Here is a 25,470-nt window from a genome sequence, read left to right as displayed (position 1 = left end):
ACCAGTGCTTCCAAAATGGTGGGAGGAGGCACAGTGGTGTACCTTGAGGCAAGTTCAGGTGTACTATGGGACTTTCTAACATACATTAAAGAGGCAATTTCCTATGTGTATGATAGATACAAATACAGTTTAAGTGCAGGCCTGCTAGAAAAGCTTCTGTTACGAATTCCAAGGCATGGATATCGTCACTGGAAAGGCAACACACACGGCATCAAGAGGAAAAAGGTGGTGGATACGACTTATGGTTAAAAAGTTATGAACTTTTTATAAGCTGTGTCTCTTATTGTCTTCAACAACACAAGTCTCTGAGGGTTAATGAATAAATGTCCAGATCTGACAAAACTGCTGCCATAGCTGCATCCAAACTAACCGCCTCAGTCGTAGTCATTGTTTACCGGCTTGCAGTACAACTAACCCTGCCTGTAGCTACTGCCTCTTCTGCATTCTCCTCAAGTGATGCTCATTGGACCGGCCATTTTCAGACCTGGCACAAACTTTTAAGATTGTAATTTTACAAGATGAATCCGCCTGATGACAGACGTGGCCAATCCATCGGCTTTGCAAATTTACAGAGGAGATCATCAAATACCTTTAAATTCGGATTCATAACAACTATAGGATTATAATGTTTTTACTGAATCATCATCAGGGAATATTCCAGCAGGATTGAACGTCACTCTAGTTAAGTTTCAGGTTTTGAAAAAGGACCACATTCTTGCATCAACACCTGAGTCCACTTCGCTCATTTCCACCCTCCACTTTATCTTTGTCTTTCCTTGTCCCACTTCTCCTCCCTCCACAACCTCACTTGACTCTGTCACCTCCCTTCTCATTGTTCTCCTGCTTACTTAATTTCCCCCTCTCTATTAATTCACTCTGTGCTCTTTCTTTCTCTCTCTCTCATGTCCCCTTTTTTCTCCCCTCTTTCTCTTCTCTATTTCAGCGTAATGAGTAAATGCCTCATTAGCGCCGAGCTCTGATTAATGCCATCTTCCCTTGTTGTGCTCCTCTTTTTAAAGAATAAAATCTCTCTTCCCTCTCTGCTGTCACTTTTCTTTTTCCACTTTTTTACTGTAACTGCTTTGCTCCAAATATTGAGTTCTCTCTTTTTATTCCTTTCCTTCACTTCTTTTCCTTCTTTTGTTTATGTACTCTCTTTGTGTATCTCGCAGTGAAAAGAGTTTTGGAGGGGCTGGCAATAATTATTCCAGTACAGTCTCTATCAGTGCTTTTCTAATGAGCCTCTCAAACAAGCTCACACATAAACAAAATAATTATGAGTGTAAAGCTGAATTTAGCTAAATGTCATCAAGGCCAAGCAGAATGAGCTGATGCTATTTCTGGGGTGTTTTCTCGCTTTGTGAAGCCTGAGAAGGAAGGACACTGGATGAAGAGTCTGTCCTCGCTTGATCAAGCTAGCTCTGGGTGACACTTGTGAAATACACAAAGAGGAGAAAAAAAGCTTTTACCTCATTTGACTTAAGAAGACAAAGCAGCATTTTCTTACAAGTTATACAAGCCATGTTATTTAGGACCAACGTAAACAACACTGTCAAAGAGCTATGAGGGGAAATATGAGCAACATTACCATAAAAGGTTTAGACTGAGTTCAAACTCAGTGACTTTTATGCACCTTAGCAGTCTCTGACCCAGGTCTGTGATTCTACATGGTCTTTAGCACTGTGGCTGAATTGCTGTTGTTCCTAAATGCTTCCACTTTCTAATAATATCACTTACAATTGTGTGTGTGGAATATCCAGCATGGATGAAATTTCACGCAGTGGATGTGTGAACTCATTTTGGCTGTTTATTCATCTTTTAACACCACTCTTTTTCATTTGACGCCCCTTTTTGAAACTTTTGAGTATTTCTGCACTGTTTTGCCCATAATGAATGTTACAGATAGAACATCTATCAAATCTCTCTCCAAGATTTTAAGCTAAAGATTCTGTTCTGGGTTGCAGATGGCCTAGTGGCTGGGTCATGCTATGTGGTCCTCCTCTCTGAATAAAGGCATAAAAAAGCACAAAAAAGCAAAAAAAAAAAAAAAAAAAAAATATATATATATATATATATAAAAGGGCTTGTTCTTGCCAAACACCATGTATGGGGTGTTGCCCAGATGGGTGTGAAATATATCCTATGCCATGGATATGTGAAACAGTCCATCTGGGGTGTCAGGTTCCTTGCATGTAGTGTATTTTAAAGAGGAAAAAACTTTTGAAATGTCTTTAGAGACCTCATTTCAAGCATCTGATCTAAAACATATTGAAAAAATCCATTGACTTTGACACGATGACACCAGAAGTGCTAAAATTCTAATTCACTTCCAGGTTTTGGGACTAATTTCTTCAGCAATCTGTTCACAGTCTTTGTACTAAGCTAACAATCACTTAGATGTAGTTTCACATTTAGCTTATTACTGCACAACTTGCATTTAGGAAGAAAATATCTTGTCTAAAAATATCCAATTATTCTAAAACATTTGAACCAGCTTTAAAATCTGTGCAGAGATTATTTCATTTATAATTTGCTATTGAGGTTTTAGTCGGGAACATTAATATGAACAACCGAAAAAAGCACCAAGTGAAGTACTTTTCTGTTTTTCTGTTCCCATCCAGCTGTGTAGGATATTGCATGAGGTCACTGAGGTCACAGGGCATATAAGGCTGCTTGGAAATGACTGGTACTAACAAAAAGAATGGCATTATCTCCTTTCTAGTCATGTAGCTGCAGTGAGCTGCTTCAGCAAGCCTGATTTTACCATAAGGGATAAAAAATACTAATACATTTAAGAAAAACACACAGCAATGTATGCATACATTTTCCAAATAAGCAGAGTGCTCTGTTTTGAGACTGTGCTTATTAATAAAAAACAGAAACCAAATATGAACACTTACGGGTTCACGATATGCAGACAAAAATTACTCCCCACTCACCAGTGAAATACTAAACAATTAAATTGCAGTTGTGCCCTGACATTGATGCATTGATTTTATATGGCAGAATGTATTAAGCATTGCAACATTTAACTCACCAGGATGATGAAGCCATATCTGCAAAATAATCTCTAGATAGTAATCTGAGTGGTGATAAATGGGCTCTTCAGCTTGCAAACTCAAATACTCCCAAGATTAGTCTATCTATTTATTATAGATCTATTGTGCTTGTGCATGTATGTGCCGAGCACTATTTGTGACTACTACTCTCCATCTTTCCACATCATTCCTCCACATATTTCCTTCCTCTTCCTCACACACATACACAAACACAGACACACTCAGTCTATAATTTCCAGTGTGCTAGTCGAGGATCATGCTCTCATGCTCTCAGGTCTTTGTCTCTGACTGTGGGCTAGTGCCGCTTCAATGAACCACATCTGTTTTCCTCCTGCCTTCGTCTACACCTCTTCTCTCTCTCTCTCTCTCTCTCTCTCCTGCTCTCAATTTCCCCTCAATTTCCCACTTCTCTATTTTCCTTTGTGCTTCACTCCCAAGAGATGGAGGGATGGAGGGGGGAAAAGACAGCTGAAAATTGTATTTCCTCTGACAGTGTGATGGTCAGAGTAATGCTACCTTTTAAAGCTACCTGGATCTACATTTAGGAGTGGTTTAACAATTAAAATTAAGACAGGTGGTCTGGTTACAAACATGCACTACCCAAGAAACAAGACTCAAAACCTTGTAAGCACAAGAAATATGGGTGAGATAATGATAATAATAAAGGAGCTACATTTGATTGTGTGACACTTGTTAGATCATGATCTGTTTTATTATGTCACAGTCCAGTGTATGATGATCAATATCCATAACAATACTGTTACAGGTACTCAAGGTGGTTCTACATAAGGAACCCAGGCATGGATCCAAGTTTACTTGATCCCGGAGTCAGCTTTATCTGATCAGCAGCGTATCTGAACAGGTGGTTTTGGGATTTGAGTGTCCTCAAGCATGGGAGATTTGAACATAGCCATGCTCAAGTACAGGATATTATCAGTCAGTGGAATCGTAGGTGAAATTCTAAACATTTCATGTCTCTTCAAAAAACATGCTATCCATTAGAGCTTCACAGTATTGGAATCTTGCCTATATTTGATATGCAGATATTTCCAAACTTATTTTTGCTGATAGAGATATAGATACGGATAAAAAGAGGGTACTGCCTAAAACTACTTGAAAACTTGAACTTAATGCTTGACTCATAAGATGAAAGAAAGGATGAGCTTTTGTTTTTCAAATAAAGTTATTTAAATAAAACATGATGTGACTATTATCTTGATGTTTGTGTAGGTTCTCATTCATCCAGGTCATGCTTATCCAAATCTTTGTAAAGGGGGACAACTGGACTTGATTGAGGTTCTTGAGGACATGTCACCTCTCCTCTAGAAGGCTTTTTCAGATCTGCAACTGAACTTCTAGACTTGACAAAGATTTGGATGATTTTAATCTTGATTTAAATCTATAAGAAGTAAGCAGCTAAACTCTTATTTTGAACATCAGTATGGGGCCTGATTTTACAATCAGTGCATCTTTAATAACTAACTTCACTGATTTAATTATGGGAGTTGTTGCCAAGGTTGCTTCTTTTTCTTTCGTCTTCAAGAGTTTGAAAACTTTGTCTGTGCACAGTGCCACCTACTAACAAAAATACTGTTGTAGATACTTAGACTTGAGAGCTGGTACCCTTTTCTACTATTTTAGTTAAAATAACAACATAATACTACTGTTGTTCTTTATTTTTGCATGATATCCTACCTTAAACTATAGGCCTGCTTTTTAGGTAGGATAATTGGTTATGTTATAAGATTTGGGTATTAACTTTTATAGCTGTAAGTGCAGGATTGCATATTTTAGGAGGCAGATATAGCTGGGAACCTCTAGACTAAATCTGGACTGGCCATTACTAAATGTATTCATTGGTCCGAAGCTAATTAAAGAAATGCAGACTTTTGAGGCAACAAAGCTCAAGGCAAATTTTGAAGGACTGACACAATTAGATTTAAAAAAAAAATCTTGACCCAGATATTCTGGATGGCTGGACAGATAGAAAGAGGGCTATAGCAGAGAGAGCCATTTTTTTCTCCTTGAGTACCTCAGCATCTGCTCCCTGGACAAAACACACACTTCACAACACGTCTACTATCACATAATCTAACACCTTTTCACATACTCCAGTAAAAGCAACAAGAAGTCACGTAGTGCAGGAGACAGAGAAACAGGCAGAGAATAAAAGCATCAGATTGACTTTCTGACAAATAACAACAGTCAGGTTGATATTCAGGACGTCCAGCAGGCAGCCACAAAGATCAGCCCATCATCAAACTAAAGGGCAGAAAAGCGGGGAGGGGACAATATTAGCTTTATTCTCTCTAAAGTCAATTTTTCACTCTATTTAACTGAACCTTTATCAGTGTCTCCATCCCCCTTATTTTTACAATTTTCTCTCTCTCTCTTTGTCACTCTGTCTCCGTTATTTCTCACCAATGCCATCAGTCACGGTGCATCTCCCTGCGTTGTTTTGCTGTGATTTCCCATGGGTGTTAGATGAGGCCTTAACCCATAATGCCTAAAGCACTTCTCTCCTATCAAATTGGTCAGGGGTGTTAGGGAATTGTTTATGTGTGTATGGGGTTGTGTGTTGGGGGGGTGGTGGGTAAAGATAAAGTCTGCTCCAGATTCCCACCCTGACCTTAACCACTCCAAACCCATTACCATCTACAAGCAAATGCCTCAACATCACTGTTTTAACCCCTCGAGCTTTCAGATTGGTGGGGTAATTATAGCGCTACTACCCCTGTACCCCAGGTGGGATCCACATTTAAATGAAGGAGGGGGGGCTGCTAATTTGAGCTTTCTGTGGGTTAATTGGTTTTCTGAAAACCCAGTAGCCACACCTGGAGCAAAAGGTCAGAAGTGTAGTAAATCACAGCTGGGTTTAAATTTTTTTTCATTGAAAAATAAATGAATGTTGGCATATATGAAGGAGGCCGCTCCAGGTTAAAGCTGCTCAGATCAATGATTCCTGTGTCAATATTCACATAAGACTGTGTTATATGAAAGATGATGAAGACTTTCCCCCAGCTCTGATGCCTAAAGTAAGCATTCTATCCTTCAGGTCGATGTCTTGTTATTTTGGCAGGGAAATTTCTTTCTGTTTTTTTTTTTTGTTTTTTTTTCTTAAATTATCTGATAAACAAATTCTAGCTTAGCATTAAATAACAGACCAAGTAAATGGTTAATGAACATACTGGAAACTGTAGAAAGTGTCCTAACTGTATGCAAGTGTCATATTTTGTGTTGCTTGCATCCCATTGTACGCTCTCTGCCCCACTGCATCCATTAAATATTGAATTCAGTTACCTCCTTTAAAGAATACAAAATATAATGCTATTAGAAATCAATCGTGGTCAATATAATTACCACCAATTATAATTATAATTTTGTGACAGAAAAATTACAAAAAAAAACTCATAAATGTTAAGTGAAAATTGATTGTTATAAAGTTATGTCAATTAAACATAAATATGCAGTGGAAAAATTGATTGCATAAATATTCACCCCCTTTAAAGTGACGGCCCAGTTAAACACAGGTCCAGTCAATTGATGCTTGTAGTCTCACAATTAGTGAAATGGGAATCTCCTAAATGCAGTGAATGTGACTCACGTGATTAGAGTATAAAGACACCTGTGTCTAAAAGGTCCAGGAACTGGTTAATCAGTACTCCTGGCTACCATTACACTATGAAGACAAAAGAACGCTCCAAGTGACTTGTAGTGAAGGCTATAAAAAATATGTCAGGGGATGTATTTGAGAAAAATTTCAAAGCAATGAACATCCCCCGGAGTTCATTACCTTGGAAGAAAGTTCTTTGGTCTGATGAAACCAAAATGGTGCTTTTTTTGCCATCAATTAATATGTTTCGGTGGGCATCAAATCACCACAAACATACCATCCCCACTGTGAAGCAAGGTGGTGGCAGCATCATGCTGTGGGATGGCCCTGGAAGGCTGTAAAGGTAAAAGGTAAAATGAATGCTGCAAAATATAGGAAAATCCTGGAGGGAAATATTATTCAGTCTTCATGAGAACTATGGCTTGGGAGAAGATTATTTTTGAGCAAGACAATGACTCAAAGCATACAGCAAAAGCTATGCAGAAGTGGTTTAAAGACAAGGCGAAAGTATTGGAGAGGCCAAATCAAAACCCAGGCCTCATTCTAATAGAGAATTTGTGGCTGGAGCTTGAGCAGCTTTACTTGATGATTACTACTACACAACTATCCTTGTAATTGTAGCCATCTGTTGTAGAAAAAAAACCCAATCAAACTGTAATGGCTAGGTTAATTAAAAAAAAAAATCTTTAGTTATGAGCTAGTAAGAGTGTGGAAGGAAAAAATGAACGTAGGCAAAAAGATATTCATGTTGATATTCACTAAATACTGAAAAACTAGTGAAGTAGCATGGCCAGATCATTAATATAAGTTAAATGATATGATCAATGGCAAATTGATGGTTAGAAGTCACAGATTATAAGCTGTAGCATCCTGGTAAAGACCTTCATTGATTGAATTTGAGAGATTTTCTCAAACATAATACCAAAGAAGTCCAGTTGACAAGAAATACATATTAAAAGGTGTAAAGGTATTTAAACATTTTTCTGTGGTACACCGCTAAGACAGTCAGGGTAGATCCATCACAAAAAAGGCCCAAAAATAGACAGCACACCCTGGAATAAGTCCTATTGCAGCAAGCAAGTCAATCAAAACCATTTCAACTTACATCCAATCTGTGTTCAACCGACTTCTCTGTTTCAACAAGTAAAACCAAGTCTTGTCATTGCACACGAGACCATATAGTTAAAAAGAATAATCTCACTGTATCACAGCTCTGAGCTTGAGTGATAAAATTGGCTGGTGGGAATGTTCCACTAGAGACATGTTAGTGAAAAAAAGCAATTTCATGCCATGATTTCAACAAATGCATCCCATTGATCACACACAGTCGGGCTGATGCATTAGCGTGGTGAATCAGGGTGGATGTTTTAACTAGGATGCTGATGATTAAATATGTGGGATCCTCTCATTCATCGTCTCAATCGGCGGTGCAGAATGAATACTGAGGGGAGTGAAATTAAGTGACTTTTAGTATTCAAACTGGACTTAGCAATCTGTTTTTTTTTTTTTTTAACTTTCATTGGGGATGGATTGGGTGGTTTTCTATTTGATTTACAGTCAGACTTCTGATACAATTTATCTTGGAGTAAAAAGCTCACCCAGCTGATGTAAAACTGATATGAAAGTCACATTTCTGAAATGCATTCTCGTTAGCTGAGCGATCCTATCTTCCTTTGAGCTTTTATTGCTCTAACTTTCTCTTTCTACTTTTCTCTTTCCTCTCATGAAAGAGACACTGATTCACATGAGGCTTTATACCACAGAACGTCATCTCCTGTAGCCCCTATCATACCTTCACATGTCTAAACCTCTTTATTTCTCTGTCTTCTCCTTTCTTTTACCTCTTCTACCCCCAATCTTTCAGTCTTCTTTAGTTTCTGTTTCTACCCTTTTTTCTTCTCCTCATTGTTCGCTTTTATCTCTAGTCTTACCACTCTCCCAGCAGTCACTCATCCTTCTCCTCCTCACAAAGGCATGTGTATTTGCTGGCTGAAATTAGATGCCTGGATGGATATGTGACAGAAAATGCCACTGTTGGCTTTCTTTGCTTACATTTACGTCTGCCTGATTTAATGTACGACAGCTACTGAAGCTACTGGCAGAGCAGACACAAAAAAATATAAACACACTTGGACACACTAAAGAGACACTGTTGCATATACGAGATGCAAAAAAGCATGTGGGATAACCCTCCCACACAGCACGCCGCCCCCTCAGTGAAAGACTGACAGCTGAGCACAGTTTATGTTTGTGTATCCATGCGTCTGTATCTGCGTGTCATCTGACGCCCACAGGGTGGCTGCATCTTTTATATGACACAGTGGACTACTGACAGTGAGCTGTCTAAGTTTGTGTGTGTGTCTGCGTATGTGTGTGAGAGTGTGCATTTTCAGAATGGTGACAGTTCTCTCTCCACAGGCTCTTCTCCAAATCTGTCAGGAACGCCACATCAGAAAAATCTTTTTAAAGATGAATTTGGTGGCAGTACGGCTGTATTAGATAGAGCAGTGGTGAGTGACAGGAAGGGTGGGAGTGAGACAGACTGATATGTGGTATGAATCTCAGGCTTAAACTTAAATTACTGTCAGACAGGATGTATACCTTATCTAGGCCTCTGCGGCTCCACAGGCTCTGTATGGAAGGCAAAGATACACAGAAGATAAACAATACAATTTGATCTGATTCAATATAAATTCATGAAGGGATATTTCAGTGACGAAAAGCTGCCAGGCCAAGGAGCAGGCCAATATATAAAGATCAATTCCTGGATTATATGAATCGTTATCCTAATTAGGAAATCTAAATCAATTATATGAAGCCGGTCCCAGTAAACTTGTTTTAACAGAACTAGAGATGAAGTGATTCGTCTTAACTTTGAAATCAGATGCATTCCAGAGCCAGGTCTGGATGCAGACTGTACATCTCTGACAGCTACTCTCAAAGACCATTCAACTGAGATGTCGTCTATTTCAGAGCTGAAACACACAATAAAACTTTCAAAATAAAATTGGATTATATATTATATATATTATATATTTCTGTTTAGGGCTAGGGAAAGGGTTAACCCAACAGTTAGGATACCAAATAGGATACCGTTAGTACGTCATGATAACGTTGGATAAGCTGAGTAAACAAACTGCTTACAGAAAAGAGGTTGTCCTCCACAAAAACATTTTAATACATCAAACGTAGCTTACGCAGCTCAATTAGCTGCATAGGCTACATATATAACATGGCTACGTAGCTAATGTAGTAACATAGCTAATGTAGCTATGCAGCTATGTGTAGCTAACGTAGCTAACATAGCTCAAGCTAAGCTCAAAAAGCAGCTAAGTAAGCACCATAGCTATGTTAGCTTTAACTACGTTTGCTAAATCTCATGTTGATAAATTGAACTCAGCTACACTGGCTTGTTTAGTCATGTTGATTATTTATCTGGCATAGCTATTTTAGCTTCAGCTAAAGCAAACGTAGCTAAAGTGAGCCATCGGTCATGTAACTACTTCTAAAACCAGTCTATACATAATTTAGTCCTGGATCATACCGCCGATCTTTTTCGCTATTTATGTAATGTTGCTTCACCTGTTGGGTGGAAATATAAAATTGGACTAACTAACCCATCTGAGATGAACGGCCCATGAGAGTGGCCATCTGAGATGTCCTTTTCTGCAGCTGGACTGTCTTGAGATGCTATGTCTGTCATCGAGCAGATCCATCTTGCACAGCTTCAATCTGAAACTATTTCAGATTTTGACAAATGAGCATCATTTTAGGAGAATTCAAGCAATAGCTATGGGCAGGGATTAGTTGTACTGGAAGCTGATAGCAATGGCTGCCAATGGTGTAGGGTTTAGCCTGGATGTAGCTTTAGTATAGCAGCAGTTTTATCAGAGCTGGACCACATTTCTTTATAAATAAAACCAAAGAATTGCACTGAAAGCTTTCAATGACAGAAAAGTGTTTTTTTTCTCTTCTCCTGACCTGCTTCAGCTTGAGTTTGTGATATGGGTGGGATTTAGTTGTACTGTAAGACATTGTATACAATGGCTGCCAACAGTGTAGCGATTAGCTCAGATGAAGCTAATCGCTGAGCTCAGATGAAGCTAATCGCTGATGTGTTAAGAGACGTGTTAAAACAAGAGCAAAGAGCCACACTGAAGATTCTGTTGGTTAAGAAGAGGTTAGTGCACTTCTCTCAACTGGCCTCAGCATGAGTTTTATCCACCAACAGGCTCCAACAGCTGCTTCGGGAGTCTGTTGAGCTCAGGTTACTACTGAAGTTGCACACGGCTTCTACCTCAATTTTTCTATCAATCTGATTGGTCTGTAATAAATGTGACAGACAGAACATTAGTCCAATCCCCTTCCAAGAATTTTTTTGGAAAGTCCCCTAAACACTTTTCAGTCTGAGGTTTCCTAGATGAATGTGAAATATATCCATGCAATGGATACATGGAACAGACTATCTGGTGTGACAGGTTAGTCTTGTTGTTTGTTGGAAATGAAATTGTCTATTGTTTTTGTTAATTACCTTTTTTTGTCTTTTAAGCTAAAAAGTAGCTGGATGCAGCTTTAGACATAATAAAATCTTCATATCCTTCTCAACAAAAACTAGTTAGTATAGAATGTAGACCATATAAACATAAAGAATGGGTTGTATCTCCTCCAAACTGGATTTGCTTCAGAAAGGGTAAAAGCCTATCCAATTGGGAATGCACTTTGTCCAAAAGTTTTCACTATGTTGTACAGTGGAATGCATTAAATATGATTTAAGAACGAAAGATATTGGCTTTAGAAAGTAAGGATTAATAATAAAAAGAGCCATATTATTATTACACTGCTACTCCTTTGTGTGCATTATTGCTTCATTCAAATATGAATATTGTACTTGGGTGTATTACTTTTTATGTAAAAAATGTGTCTATGTTGCTTGTAAAACTTAATTTTTATTCATCCTGTCTTGTGGAATGTCTGGTAACATCCTGTAATTTAATTTCTTTTTTTGTGTTCACAGGGTGCTTCAGAAAGCAGATCAAAGACTGAAACAAGTGTGTTCTTAAGTGTATGTACAAAAAAACTGTTGACCATGAAGTGAGTTTGTAAGAGTGCACTTTGAAGTATGTACTTTGTAGTGCTCTTAAAAGTGTGCATCTCAATGTGCACAAGTATGTGTACTTAAAAGTGTATAATTACAAGCATGCACTCTGGAGTGCACTCAAAAGTGTGTATTTAGAAGTATACCTCAAAGTGTGGACTTGCAAGTGCACACTTTGAAGTAGACATCAGTGTGCTTAAAGAAGTGTGCATTTTGAAGTGCACTTGAAAGTGCAGCTCAAACACATAGATGCATAGATCGTAAAAGTTAGGGCTCATGCAGATACTGATGTTTTCAAACAATTTATCTGATGGATGATACAGATGCAGCTGTTTTAGTTTTCATAACTTCTTTCAGTGTAACATACTTTTTCTCTTGTCTTTGACTACGAAAACAGATAAGAGTTTGTCCAACAGATCATATTTTCTGCCTAAAATACATCTCTGAATCAACTGCTTGGTGTGCTAATGCCAGCACTGAAATGACAGAACAAAGAAGCATCTGCTACTGACACTGGTTGATGCCCACATTATTTGCTGATTGGCAGACACTGATGTTAAACCGACACAACTGTGCATCCCTACTCAATAGGCTGCACTTAAATGTTAAGAGTGTACTTTGAAGTGCACTTTCAAATGTCTATTTTGAAAGGCCATTAAAGGTGTACTTTGAAGCGTTCATTTGCATTTTCAGGCGTGCAATTTGAAGTGCACTTATAGATTTGCTATGAGTGCTTAGAGAGTAAGTGTGCTTTAAAGTGTGCTATGTACACCTTCAAGTGTGCTATGTCCACTTACAAGTGTTTGAAGGGACTGAAAGTGAGAAGTTCAAATTGCATAATTTTAACCGCAATTCAGCTCAAGACCATACAAAGTGTGTCCCACAAGAGTTACTACTGCGCCCCTTTTAGTTTGTCATTTCATTTACTAATCCATGTAGATGGATGACATGTCTGACAGCACAATTAGCCTAAATGTAGCCTACATCTCTGTCTTCCCTAGTGAGTACAGTTAACAGTGTACATGCAGTGTTTTATGTTAAGGGATCTATGCAAATGAAGAAAACCTGGTATATATAATTACCATTTTTTCCACTAAAGACATTCTGTATTTTGATCATCACATTGAGTGTCCAACGAAAACTGAAGGTAAAATTGGGTTTGTTCCATCAAAACAAATACTGTTTTTCTTTTGTTACAAGACAAAAACTATGGCTATTCTAGATATTCTTCGCACGCCTGCTACTCCATCAAAATATTCACTGAAAATTTTGGATTTGATGTATCACATTGCTTTGTGATTTGTCTCTATCAGGTCTCTGCATGTATCGTAGTGTCTTGTATGAGAAAATAGATGTTTGTTCCAACACAGCAAAAAGATAAAGCATTGTTGCATTGTCCTTTGCAAGGCCATATGAAATGAACTGCCTCATTATTTATGTTCTTCACTGACTCCTAAATCTTTTCGAAACTGCAACCTTAAGTCACAACAACTCATCATGTATGTCATTTCACAAACTCACTCTGTCTTTGTTTTTTCCCTCATCTGGATCTGACCTATGGGACAACTATGAAGTAGAGCCCTTTATTTTTAGTCCGGTTGATTTGATAAAAGGATTAAAGATATTTGACGAGTGTATGCACATGACTTTACTGCTGAACACTCTTCATTTATTGTCATTTCTGATAGTCTGTAGTTTTTCTGAATCTTTCTGCATCTGTCTTGGCCAGGACTTTCTTGTGACAGGGATTTTCTATCTCAAGGGATAATCCTGGTAAAATAATGCTTAAACAAAAAGACACACACAAATAATTTAGATAGGAAAACAAATTAAAGGAAAAAAAAATGCAACATTCACATTTAGCTACAGCCCTGCGGAGTGTAGGCGATATCAGTGACTCACAAACACACCAGTGTAACCACATGCCATGTTAACTGTCATGCTAACAACATCTCACTGAGGCTACATTACATTCATCTCTGTCATTATGATGTGTGTTCCTCTGAAGTTGGTCCATCTGGCCATTGTGGGACACTGGAGCGTCAAACTGAGCTGACAAACTATGATACATCTTTCAGACTTTCTTTCACTAAAACACAACAAATATTTGCAGTTCACTTGTTGAACAATAAACTGTCTGTGATAAGTGTCTGCATACTTCAGATGATAGATTGGAATCTCTTGCTGAGAGGAATCACTGTTTTTTTCTGTGATATTTTTGACACTTTAATACAACATCAAAATCTCAGGAATTTATGTCAGTCATGTAAAAAAAAAAAAAAAAAAAAAAAAAAAAAAAAGCCCATTCTCTTTCAGAATTAATTCAGCTCTCTGACTGTTTGATCAGTCTCCTGATAAACTTTCACTGCTGGCACTGTGGATGCACATTTAGTGTGATTCAAGATATTAACAAGTCCCAGACCTGGCAGTTGCCTATATGTGGTAAGCTATTGGCAGGCAGTGAGAGTACAGTAATGGGTAGAGAAGAAGGACAGGGGTGTTTTCTGTGGCGGTGTGACTTGTAGAAATCCTATATACTACGGTAAACATGATGCATGATGATCTTGACCTTTGACCCCAAAAGTCTAATCAGTTCACCCTTAGTAGGGGCAGAAATATGTATGAAGTTTGAACCACCCGAACCACCTCAACTGGCTCCTTATGATGAGTAGGAGCAGCGACTCTACTCCTAGGTCCCTCTGGATGTCTGGACTCCTCACCCTAACTCTAAGGCTGAGCTTAGCCACCCTCCAGAGAAAACTCATTCTCGGCCTTGTATCCAGGGTCTCAGTCTTTTGGTCATCAACCAGAGTCCATGACCATAGGTAAGATTTGGGGGGAAGAATGACCGGTAAGTCGAAAGCTTTGCTTTTCCACGAAGCTCACTCTTCACCACAATGGTACAGTGCAACGCCCACAGTTCTGCTGATGCTGCGCCAATCTGTCTGTCAATCTTATGCTCTCTTTTACCCTCACTTGTGAAATACACCTTGAGATACTTTAACTCATTACCCGAGACAGAGATTCACTCCCCTGAGGGAAGAAATCCCTCAAAGTGTTCTTGAGCTTTATTCACACAGGAAAACATAAGAGCTCAACCTTTGCCCTATGACCCCCAAAATGTAATCACTTCTTTCTTGAGACAGCATAGACATTCATACAATGTTTGAAGAAAATCCTTGCATGCATTCTTGGGCTACTGCATGTACAAGATATCTCAAGAATGGATATTACAAGAATGGCCTGAATATAAGTACAGACATATGTAAAGATAGAGGTACAGATGGACAGACTGTGAGGGGGATTACACAGGGCATTCACTGAGGGTGAATCAATCAGTGCTGTGCCAGGTGTTTGTAGCTGAGTCAATTAGGGCTGGGCCAGGTGTGTGTGGCTGATCAGCACTGAGTGAGACCAGGTGTGGAGAGCTTATATATGCTCCTGGGTTGCAGCTCTCAGTACAGTCTCATTATCTCACCTTCAGAGGTACTGAGAGCATCTCCTTGGGATTTTTCTTGTGTTTTTCATTTAAATTACTAGTTACCCCAGAGGTAGTTGTTGATGCTGGAGGTATAACCAGCTTTTCTTTGTTTCTCTCTTGAACCCCAGTCTGGGCATCTTTGAGTTTCTTCTGAAGACAGTTGTCTCACTCTCCCTACAAGTCTTAGTTTCTTTTCAGCTGCTCGGCAGCAGTGGTTCAGTTTCTCTTTTCAACTATTAATTAGAGCGGGACTTATTAGTTTTGCTTATCATTTTGCTTTGGTATTCTCCCCTTTCCCATTTATCGCTTGCGATTTAGTGGTTATCCTTCTAGGATAACTTTTTGAAACCTACAGTCTGCATTTGTATCCCACTGCCCCTCCCTCCTGACACAGACAACCTGAATACATAATGACTCTGGCTTTAGCTGCTGCTGGTGTGCAGGCATAAAAAAGTGTGGTGTTGGAACCAGGAAATCACATCAAAACTAGCAGCACGAATCCAAGAGCCACTGATAACACAGCATAAATCAAAGCGAGCCTAATTCTCAGCCTCTTTCATACACAAAGATGTCAGATCTCTGTAATGAAGAAAAATGGAGTCTGTCACAAACACTTTTGTCCTGTGACCCTGAAGTAATGGCTTGACTGTGTAAAGTAATGCATTAAATTGGCACTCAGTGCTGGGCGATACACAAAGGCTCACACTGTGAATTGCTATTGACCATAAATAGCTGAGGACTTCTTGATAGGCGTACATTTCCTGAAGTCCTGACTTTGGAGATGTAGAGGAGGAGAGTGATTGAAAAGGAGTAGAGAAGGTGAAGAGGAGCATGGGACAGATTGGCACAGTACTCTGCAGAACAACATGAAAAAGACTTGATTATAGGCTGAGCAGAGCGAGAGGAGGGATGAATTAGATGGAGATGAAGCGGACGAGCGCAGGAGGAGGGAGAACCAGAGAGCAAGAAAAAAATAGAAGCTTAAAGCAACAGAGACTGAAGATTAAGAGATTTTCATTTACATCACAGTATTCTCAAAGCACATTGCTCACCATCATTACCCTTATCAAATACCAACGACTTATTCAGATCCAGTTCGCTCAGTGAGGGGGATACATAAAGAAAGAGGCGAGGCTTAGAAGGGAAAGTATGTCACTATTGCATATACTCATCTTGCTCTTTGATTTCTATCTCAACCATGACTGTTTGATCTCCTGTGGCCTTAATTTAAACTTGATGCATTTTTTTCCCTGTCAGAACACTAGATTTCTACCTTCAAGTAATTCAACGCTCTCTTCTATTAATGGTACACTTCAGTCATAATTACCTCCGCCAAGGAGGTTATGTGATCGGGAGGGTTTGTTCATTGTTAGTTTGTTTGTTAGCAACATAACTCAAAAAGTTATGGACAGATTTTGATGAAATTTTCAGGAAATGTCAGAAATGGCCTAAGGAAGAATTGATTAGATTTTGGGACTGATCCGGATCACCATCTGGTTTCAGGAATTATTTTTAAAGGATTCTGTTATATTGGGAGATACAGCTAATGGCGGAGGTCTGCGCTCTCCGAGTGCTTTTCTAGTTTTGTAAATTGATTTAAAGATTTAGTCCAGTTTTATTCTTTCTGTTCAGGACTGAGTCATACTTAAGAAAAAAAGAAGATATTATTGGTTGTAAGCCAACACACAGGGTCCAAAACTAACTTTTTCACTTGCCAGCCAGGCAGATATTTAACCAGCCAACCAAATAAAAATTGCTTTAAAGTGTTGTAATTTGCTATCAGTATTATTTAACATGTCATGTGGGTCTTGTATGCGATTCTCAATCAATATTTTAATAGTATGCACTAATACTAGCAATAATATATGCTAAAAGAGACAAAAAGTGAGTAAAAAGACCCTTATTATGTGTAGAACAACAAATGAACTTGCCTCCGTCGATTCTTGTTTTTATAACGTCACAATTCCAACCCTCCTTTATATGGGCTGGGACAGGCACAATGACTCAAGAGATACTCTGGCAGAGTTACTTTAAATTTTGTTTTTGGTTTATCATTTATTTATTATTATATTTTTCTCAGAAGTTTAGTTTTCTTACGCTTGGTTTAGTTTTAAACCTTATGGTCCACTAAAGAGCCTACAACAAATCAATTATTTCTTTTTTGTATTCAGTCTTCATTAACGATCTAAACAGTGGCAAGTGGTCTTAAAAATTTACCAGCCAGAGACAAGATCCACCCGTAATTGGCAAGTGGCGAGTGTTAGTTTTGGACCCTGCCTACAAATAACAATATGTGACATACAGCAAATTAATATAGCAATCATCAAATACACTTTACATAAATACACCATCCAGTACGAACTAAAAACAGAAGTCAGACTCCCTCTAGGTTTGTTGTCCTCAGCTCTCTGTTTACACTGATCGGCAAGGAAACGGGGGAAAAGGAGAATGCTTACTGGAGCCCAGCCAAATGAGGGGCTCATGAGGAGGTAAGAAAAATCTTGGCCCATTGTAAAGTTAAGCTGTGATAACTATTTCTTATATTTATCTGGAATTAACACTTATCAAAGAAAAAAAAAACATATTTATGCTGTAGTATAATGTAGCCTTTTCCAAAATGTAAGTCCCATTTCAACAGAATCACCTTTTAATTCATGTTTACTGAGGGGATGTGCTCATTGACACTTGTAAGTAAATCAATTTATGCCATCATGTACATGAATGTAAAAATGCCAGAAAATAGAGTAAAAGGAACTGAGACAACTTCAGGAAAAAACTATTGAATAATTGCAAAAATTGGTTAAAAGTTGGTTAGAAGTAGAATACATTGCAGGAAAATTTATGAAAAAAAGGGTTAAAGAGTGGCAAAAATGGGACAGAAAAGGGCACAAATGAGACAAAAGTGGCCAAATGGGTTACTACAATGCAACAAAGGTAAAACAAATAAATAAATAAAAGGATGGATAAAATCGTTAACAGGGGCAGAAAGCATCAGAAATAGGCAAAAAGTGGTAAAAATAAAGCTGTACAAAGGGATGAACAGCGGTTAAAGATGGTTAAAATTGGCAAAAAGTGAAAAAAAACTAAAGGGGGAAAAAGTGGCGTAAATTAGTGAAACAGTGGTGAAAAGTGGTAAAAAAGTGTCACCGACAAAATATTTCAACATTAGAACCAAATAACAGCTCAACACACTTGTCGTGAAGTGAGCAACAATGCTACTTTTCCAACACACATGCATTGATGTCATCACAAAATCCCAACTGGCAAGGGCCCATTCCCTGTGGAGGCCCCATTCATCAGGTGCCCACCCAATTCTGTGAGCAGGCCAGAGCTTTCTTCTGCATGCTTATGTTTCTTTCAAGGTATTGTTTGATACAGTTTCTTATGTGAACCTCTCCCTCCACGGAAAAAGGATAAAGATGACCCTGCCAACTCAAGGATGCTGTGTCTAGGGATATACTAACTGAGTGCTGTCTCTAGAGTGCAATACCAACCAATGGGGAGACTCTCTATGGTCTAACATATAACAAGTGAATCAAGTCTGAAATTCACATCATTAATGGAAACTGATCATAGAAAGTTGTTTGAAATGTTCTGTATCACTCATCCACTGGTCCATCTACTTCATAGAAACCATGAAAAGGAACAGGAAGGATTGGGTGAGGGTGTGAGGGGAAGGGGGCATTCAAGGATGAAGGAGACGTGTCTGAAGAGAGCATTTGTTTTGGTCTGAATGCAGCTTTTTATGCTTCATTCACTGTCTGTTTGCAAACTAAAAAGTTATATGGCAAGGGTGACATACCTCCAAGTTTTAGTGGGACCATCCCTTTTTTCAAACTCTGTGTCCAGAGTCCCAAATATCTATCAAAAACAAATTTGCCCTGGTGTTGAACCATCCCCATAATGGTTCTAATAAAGTGGAATACTGAAACACTGATGTCTGTATGTCTCTGTTGCTGCCAAGGTTAATGCTGTTTAAACTGGTAGAAAAACGTCACTAACAGACTATGAATCAAAGTTAAATACTGATTTGTCTGTACATGTGTCAATTAGTCTCTGTACGCAGCTGTTGCTAAGCTAGCCCAGCCTCTCATACTGAAAAGACCTGCTGCATAATGTCAGGCAGGCCAGCTGTGATGCTGAAAAAGGAGTATGGAAGTGCTGATGTAAAAGGCCATTTTAAAACTAAACACAAACAGTAAGTACAAGTAGCAATATTGTGACTTACTCGGTGAAGTAACAGCTAACTGCATTGGCTTGGCAGCAGAAAGGCACCTTTACCTACCTTTTGGTTGATCTTGGGAGACATAATTTTTCATCTGCTGAGGCACTTCACGTGGTTTTAAAAGGTGAACTGATAAATAAAAGCATCTCTAATTGGTGATTTGAAAAAAAGGTCACCCTATTGCTGGCTTTAGGTACAGATTCCATCATTCCATTAACAATCTATCCAGCAAAGGCTAAGCAGCCTGTGCTAAAGACTGCTCTTGAATATTTAGCACTCCTAAAAACAGGCCTTTTCATTTGACACAATGATGAGGGAAGAAAGCTGATAGAAACACTACTGCTAGCTCCAATTCTATCAGTAGAGATCCCAGAGAACCTCTGACTGGCTTATCCTTTGATTCTTACCCAACCAACCAACAAAGCTAACAGTGAGCCAGTTAGAGACAGAGTAAGGTAGTTCATGCCTTTGAAAAAAAAGGTGACAAATATGCAAGATGTAAGTAAATGTTGTGCATCAGAGGGGATTTAGAAGTGGGTATGCTCTATGGAGAAAAAAGTTGGTATTCCCCATGTACCTGAGATTACCCACACCTTTTTTTTTTATCAAGCACAAGAAGCAATGGCCTACATTACTGACAGACACACTGACACCAGAGGCACTTATCAGTGCAACGGGTCATGCAGCTAATCCAAGTTTGTAAGAATGGCATGCAGGAGTCTGATGTTTTTGTACACAAATGCATACAAATCATTCATCTACAACTCTGACACCGCAGAAAACTTATTAAGTCAAAAAATATAACTTCTTTTTGGAGAAGAGCTATGATAACATCATAAATATTATACATAAGTTTCTGTTAGTTAAGATTTTATACGAATATGTTTTATTTTGTTTTATTTTGACGAGCCGTTGTGTTTCCCTCTCTTCACAAGAATACACCTGGTTCCATTAACTTCAAAGAGTGTTTATTGCTCTGCTTGAATTGCACACAGCCACACTTGTTTTACATTGTGGTCCAGTGTAACAGCGGCCCTCAGGTCAGTAAACAAGCCCTGGAATCGGGGGTGATGGATTCATATCTCAGACAACAGCTGGTGGACGTGGGCACAGGGGGAAAGCGGCTCCCCTCTGCCTCAGTAACTGGGTCAAGGTTGATGTACCCTTGAGCGTGGCTTGCACAGACTGCGCTGGTCCTAAAAACAAGCTGTTCAGCATCTGGTTCCAGTGTGCTCCCCTCTGATTGGTCAGCGGGTAATTGATAAAGGTGTCCCTGATTAAGTGTCTGCTTCACCCTCGTTAGATGCAAGCTGTGGTGATTTGGGTCAGCAGGGCTTTTGCCTTTGAATAAAATGAAGAGAAATATGGAGCTAATATAAATTTATAAGAGATAACAAATGATACATTAGGTGATATAATTTATTCTAATGCATTTATTTAACCCTTATCTGAAATAATGCAGCTTTCCAGCTATTTCTAACTACCACACTAGCTCACAGGTTCACACTTTTCAGTGTGAAAAAACCCACCAGCCCAAACAGACGCTCTCCTTCCTGTGCTGTCTGTTGTTGTTACCGTTAAGACAAGGCCTCGAGGACTGTGAGAGGTCTACATATCATTAGAAGATGAGATCAGTGCAGCTGCAGGTTTCCATGCAGAAGGTTCAGGGATTAAATACCACTGTTGACTCTCAGTAAAACTTTTGGTTACAGTTTGCATGGCAACTAAACTTAACAAGGTGCACAGTGTGCAGACACACTAGGGATATGTATATGGAGCGATGGCTGAGCAACACAGTGAGCAGGAAAACTAGCAGAAGAATATTTAGCAATTCAACTTGGGTGCAAACTAAGACTTAGAATGATAGAAAAGCTGTAAAAAGAGGGCCAGGATTAGGATCCATGATGTACATGTAGCGCGATAACGACAACCGTTTGCAATTTATTAAACTGATCGCCGACGTGTTGCACAACTCTCAAACACACGGATAATTTCAAGCAAATTGTGGCCTTTTTTTCTTCCAACACACCACAGAGAATAATCAGCCATAATCAGCCCTCTCATCAGCTGATTTCTTGTGTTTATTGAAGCCCTGATTAGCTCTAATTAATAATCCAAGCTGGTGATCAGTACTTAAAATCAACTCATTTGTACTGCTAAAAGGTTTAACCTTCTTTAAGTGAGCTTGAAAGTACTCAGACTCAGCCACGACTAATGCCTGCTCTCTAGATCAGTGTTTACTAGCAAAGGTGCCATGTGCTTTTCATTAAATACATGTTATTCATCACAGAAGTATAATTAAATATTCAAAAAAACACTGGCTTCTACACCGGATTGATAAACATATCAAAGCTCTTATGACTTCCATGGATTTTTATTTCTAATAATGTCTCAGTAATATTGTTGTTTGGGCTGAATGTATAGTTGGGTTTTGATCTTGTTAAGTCCTCTCCCCTTGAGTGTTCTTTTGTCGTTGTTGTTTTGTTTTGTTGTCTTGCTGCTTGGTTTTTCTGAGTGTGAAAGCACTTTGTAAAACCTTTTTTTTAAAAGTGCTATATAAATAAAGTTATTATTATCATTATTATAAATTAGGGCCACTGTGATTTGGTTGAATGTAAATAAAGTATCACTACCCTGGAGGGCTACATGCCTCTGTGAGGTCTGCAACTGATGGACAGTGGAGGTACAAAGGTGGGCTAAGAAGTAGGTTTGTGGTGGTTTTAAAGGTAGGGCTGGTAGAAGTCTTACCCCTTTAATGATCTACCTAGGTGCTTATTATCTGAGAAACTTTGGTTTACAGAGATAGTTTAGTGTCAATAGGTTAAACTAATCCATAAAATAATGACCATGGTTCCCAAAGTCTAATCAAGGGAAAGAGTAAATTTGTGCAAAATTTGACCAAAATCCCAACCTTTGAGGTACCAGTGATCTCGACCTTGTTCCTCCAAAATGCATTTGCTTCAACCTTGAGTCAGAGCTGACATTTGCGCAAAGTTTAAATAAAATCCCTGAGATATATTTTTACATCAAGGACTGATCATGAACCCCAGTGACCCTGACTTTTGATCTATGACCTTTAAAATACAATAAGTTTATCTTTTAGTTCAAACAGACATTTGCGTTACGTTTGAAGAAAATCCCTCTTCCCTTGATATATCATGCTTACAAGAACTGCCCGGATGGATTTACTTGTGTACAGCTGTACTTACAGATGAACAGAGACATGAAAACATAAAGCCTCTAGTCATTGCTATCACCGGCACAGGGGCATAGAGTTTTTTACATGCTGGCACATAGGTAGAAATGCCCATCTACATGTATCTGAGCAGCATAATATTTACTTTTCTCCTCTCAAGTGTAACATTGTCATTGGGCTCACTGTGTGGAGGTAGCTGGTGACAGGCAGGGTCTCACCCCCTGCGATTACAGCTGCTGAACTTAAACTAAAATCACTTTTAAATTATTTGACCTTTCCTGTAAGAAGAGACAAGAAGAAAGCCGTCTCAGCACTTACAGTCAAAGCGGCGACATAAATCTTCAGCCTTTTGTCATACAGGAAGGTTTGCTTGTGAACTACAGGGACATAGATTAATACAACAGTGTAGGGTTTCTTAGCTGTGTAGAAACAGAGGCTTACAGGGAAAATATCAAAAAGGCAATGGTTTAGAGTCAGAGAGGGCTGATCAGGTATAGAGATAGTGGGACCAGAGAGTTCAGTTTAACAATATCTTTATATACAGGAAACTGGAAGAGACTGAAAGAGTCCATGAGTTTGTCAGGATTGCTCTTAGCAGAAGGTCTTAAGTTAGCATAATGTGGCAGCAGACTGCTTCAAGTAAAGTACCACCTTCCCCTGAATCAAACAGGGGTTTACCTGGGATGATGCATGAAATGTATGATCTGAATACAGCAGAGATAGACTCTATTGTAGACCAATCTAATAGCATATCTTTCACACTGATACAGTTTTTTATTTTTGTATTCATTGGGAAAGTTTGCAACAGGAGATAAACTGTCTCATGTGAAGAAAAGAAAGTACTGAAGATCATTTTGTGGCTCTTTCCCTCCTCTGAAAAAGAAAACATTGGGTCCTTTCACTCCTAGCAGAGCCCTTCATATGGGTTATTTGCACAAGCTCATGCGTCACAGCACTGTCCCAATTTGGAGAGACAGAGTGCATCCTTTCACTTCAATTTGTTTTTGTTCAGTGGCTGAAGGTTCCCTACAGTATTAAGTGAAGTTTTAGTGCTGAGGAGAGAGAGAAAAGTAGCTGCAGCTGTTGCCCTGAACAGTTAATCACCTATCTAAAGGACTTGGATGGATGAGAAAAAAAAACACAGTCTAATGGTCTAAATCCAAAATTCTGTCACACATAGATTTCAGTGTTGTCACATGTTTACAGCAACCATATCCTAACATATCTAGTGTGTTTGGACACAAATTTTAGATTTCATTTGAAAAGGATTTTAATGTCTTGCACTTTTGGTTAGGAAAAAAAAACAACCAGACTAAATGTGCAAAGGCCTTTGAGTGTTCATAGTGCAAATGAGCTGGTCTGTGGTAATGGAAATTTCAACTCAGAAACTTGAAGGAACTTTAGCAACCCCAAGTTATGAAGTTGTAATTTGAATGCTGTCAACTTGGATGTGGTGCCATTACCAGCTCCTGCATCTGATTTCCAAGGTAAATGGAATGCACCATGAGACTACTGGGATGAGTTGGTGAAGATAAAAAAATAATCAGTTGTTGATTTTTTTCTTGTGTAGTTGTTGTATAAAAGTAATAGCACACTGGAGGTCAAGATGTTGTACTTGACATAAGCACTACTACACAGCACTCAGCCTTCCAACTTATATCTATGAGCAAACAACAGCAGCACTGATATTTAGTTCATTATTATTCCTTCTTGTTTGATAGTGTTTAATTTGAAAGAGTCCATAAAGTGACATCACAATGAATAAAAAACTACCATGCCTGTTGCAGAAACAGTCAGTGACACAAGATTAGGTCCAGTCTTCAGATTCACAGGCCTTACCTTTGATTAGATTGATCAGTTTTGATGGGATCAGGTTATCATCATCATCACACTTGACTACCTGTATAGTGTACATCTTTTACTGTGTAGTTCAATGTAGACCACTGCAAGCTATCTTCTACTGACACGTTTTATGGAGCTGTTATTGTTGCAAAAGTATTTGCAAACGATACAAAGATCTGCGCACAAATCCACAAATGCGTGCACAACTCCACAAATGTGTGTACAGATCTGCAAATCCGTGTTAAGAATTGTAAATATGTGCAAAGTTTTGCAAATTTGTACAAAGATCCACAAATGCGTGCACTAATCTGCAAATATGTAGACCAATTTGTAATTGTGGACTTAGTTCATTTTGGTTCAGAATCTGCCTCTCAGTTGGCTGTCATACACACGTGACTTTTGCAACACTTGTACCGTGCACGATTTGTACTCAGATCCGCTTACGGATCTGAGTATAAGTATACGTATAAGATTTGAACCCAGGACTAGGTGAATGATAGTCTGTGATACTGCCACTCAGCCACTTGATAAACCTATGTGCCAGCATGTAAAAAACTCTATGCCCCTGTGCCGGTGATAGCAATGACTAGAGGCTTTATGTTTTCATGTTTCTGTTCATCTGTCAGTACAGCTGTACACAGGTAAAAAAAAGTCAAAAGCAAAAGTCACGTGTGTATGACAGCCAACTGAGAGGCAGATTCTGAACCAAAATGAACTAAGTCCACAATTCCAAACTGGTCTACATATTTGCAGATTAGTGCATGCATTTGTGGATCTTTGTAAAAATTTGCAAAACTTTGCACACATTTGCAAATCTTTACACAGATTTGCAGATCTGTACACACATTTGTGGATTTGTGCGTAGATTTTTGTACGCATTTGCAAATACTTGTGCAACAATAATAGCTCCATACATTTCAAATAAAGATGTAAATGTGTGTAGTTATTCATGCTAACTA

General features: G+C 38.7%; 1 protein-coding gene across 2 annotated transcripts in view; it reads right to left on the bottom strand.

Moving 5' to 3' along the window:
- The window catches only part of nkain2 (sodium/potassium transporting ATPase interacting 2), a 141,462-nt gene that overhangs the window by 40,586 nt on the left and 75,406 nt on the right, over positions 1-25,470 (bottom strand). The gene's annotated exons all lie outside the window — the stretch shown is intronic.

Source organism: Cheilinus undulatus, linkage group 14 (assembly GCF_018320785.1).
Source record: "Cheilinus undulatus linkage group 14, ASM1832078v1, whole genome shotgun sequence".
NCBI classification, from domain to species: Eukaryota; Metazoa; Chordata; class Actinopteri; order Labriformes; family Labridae; genus Cheilinus; species Cheilinus undulatus.
Note: the sequence above shows the minus strand (reverse complement) of the source record. Positions and strands in the feature narration are given on the sequence as shown.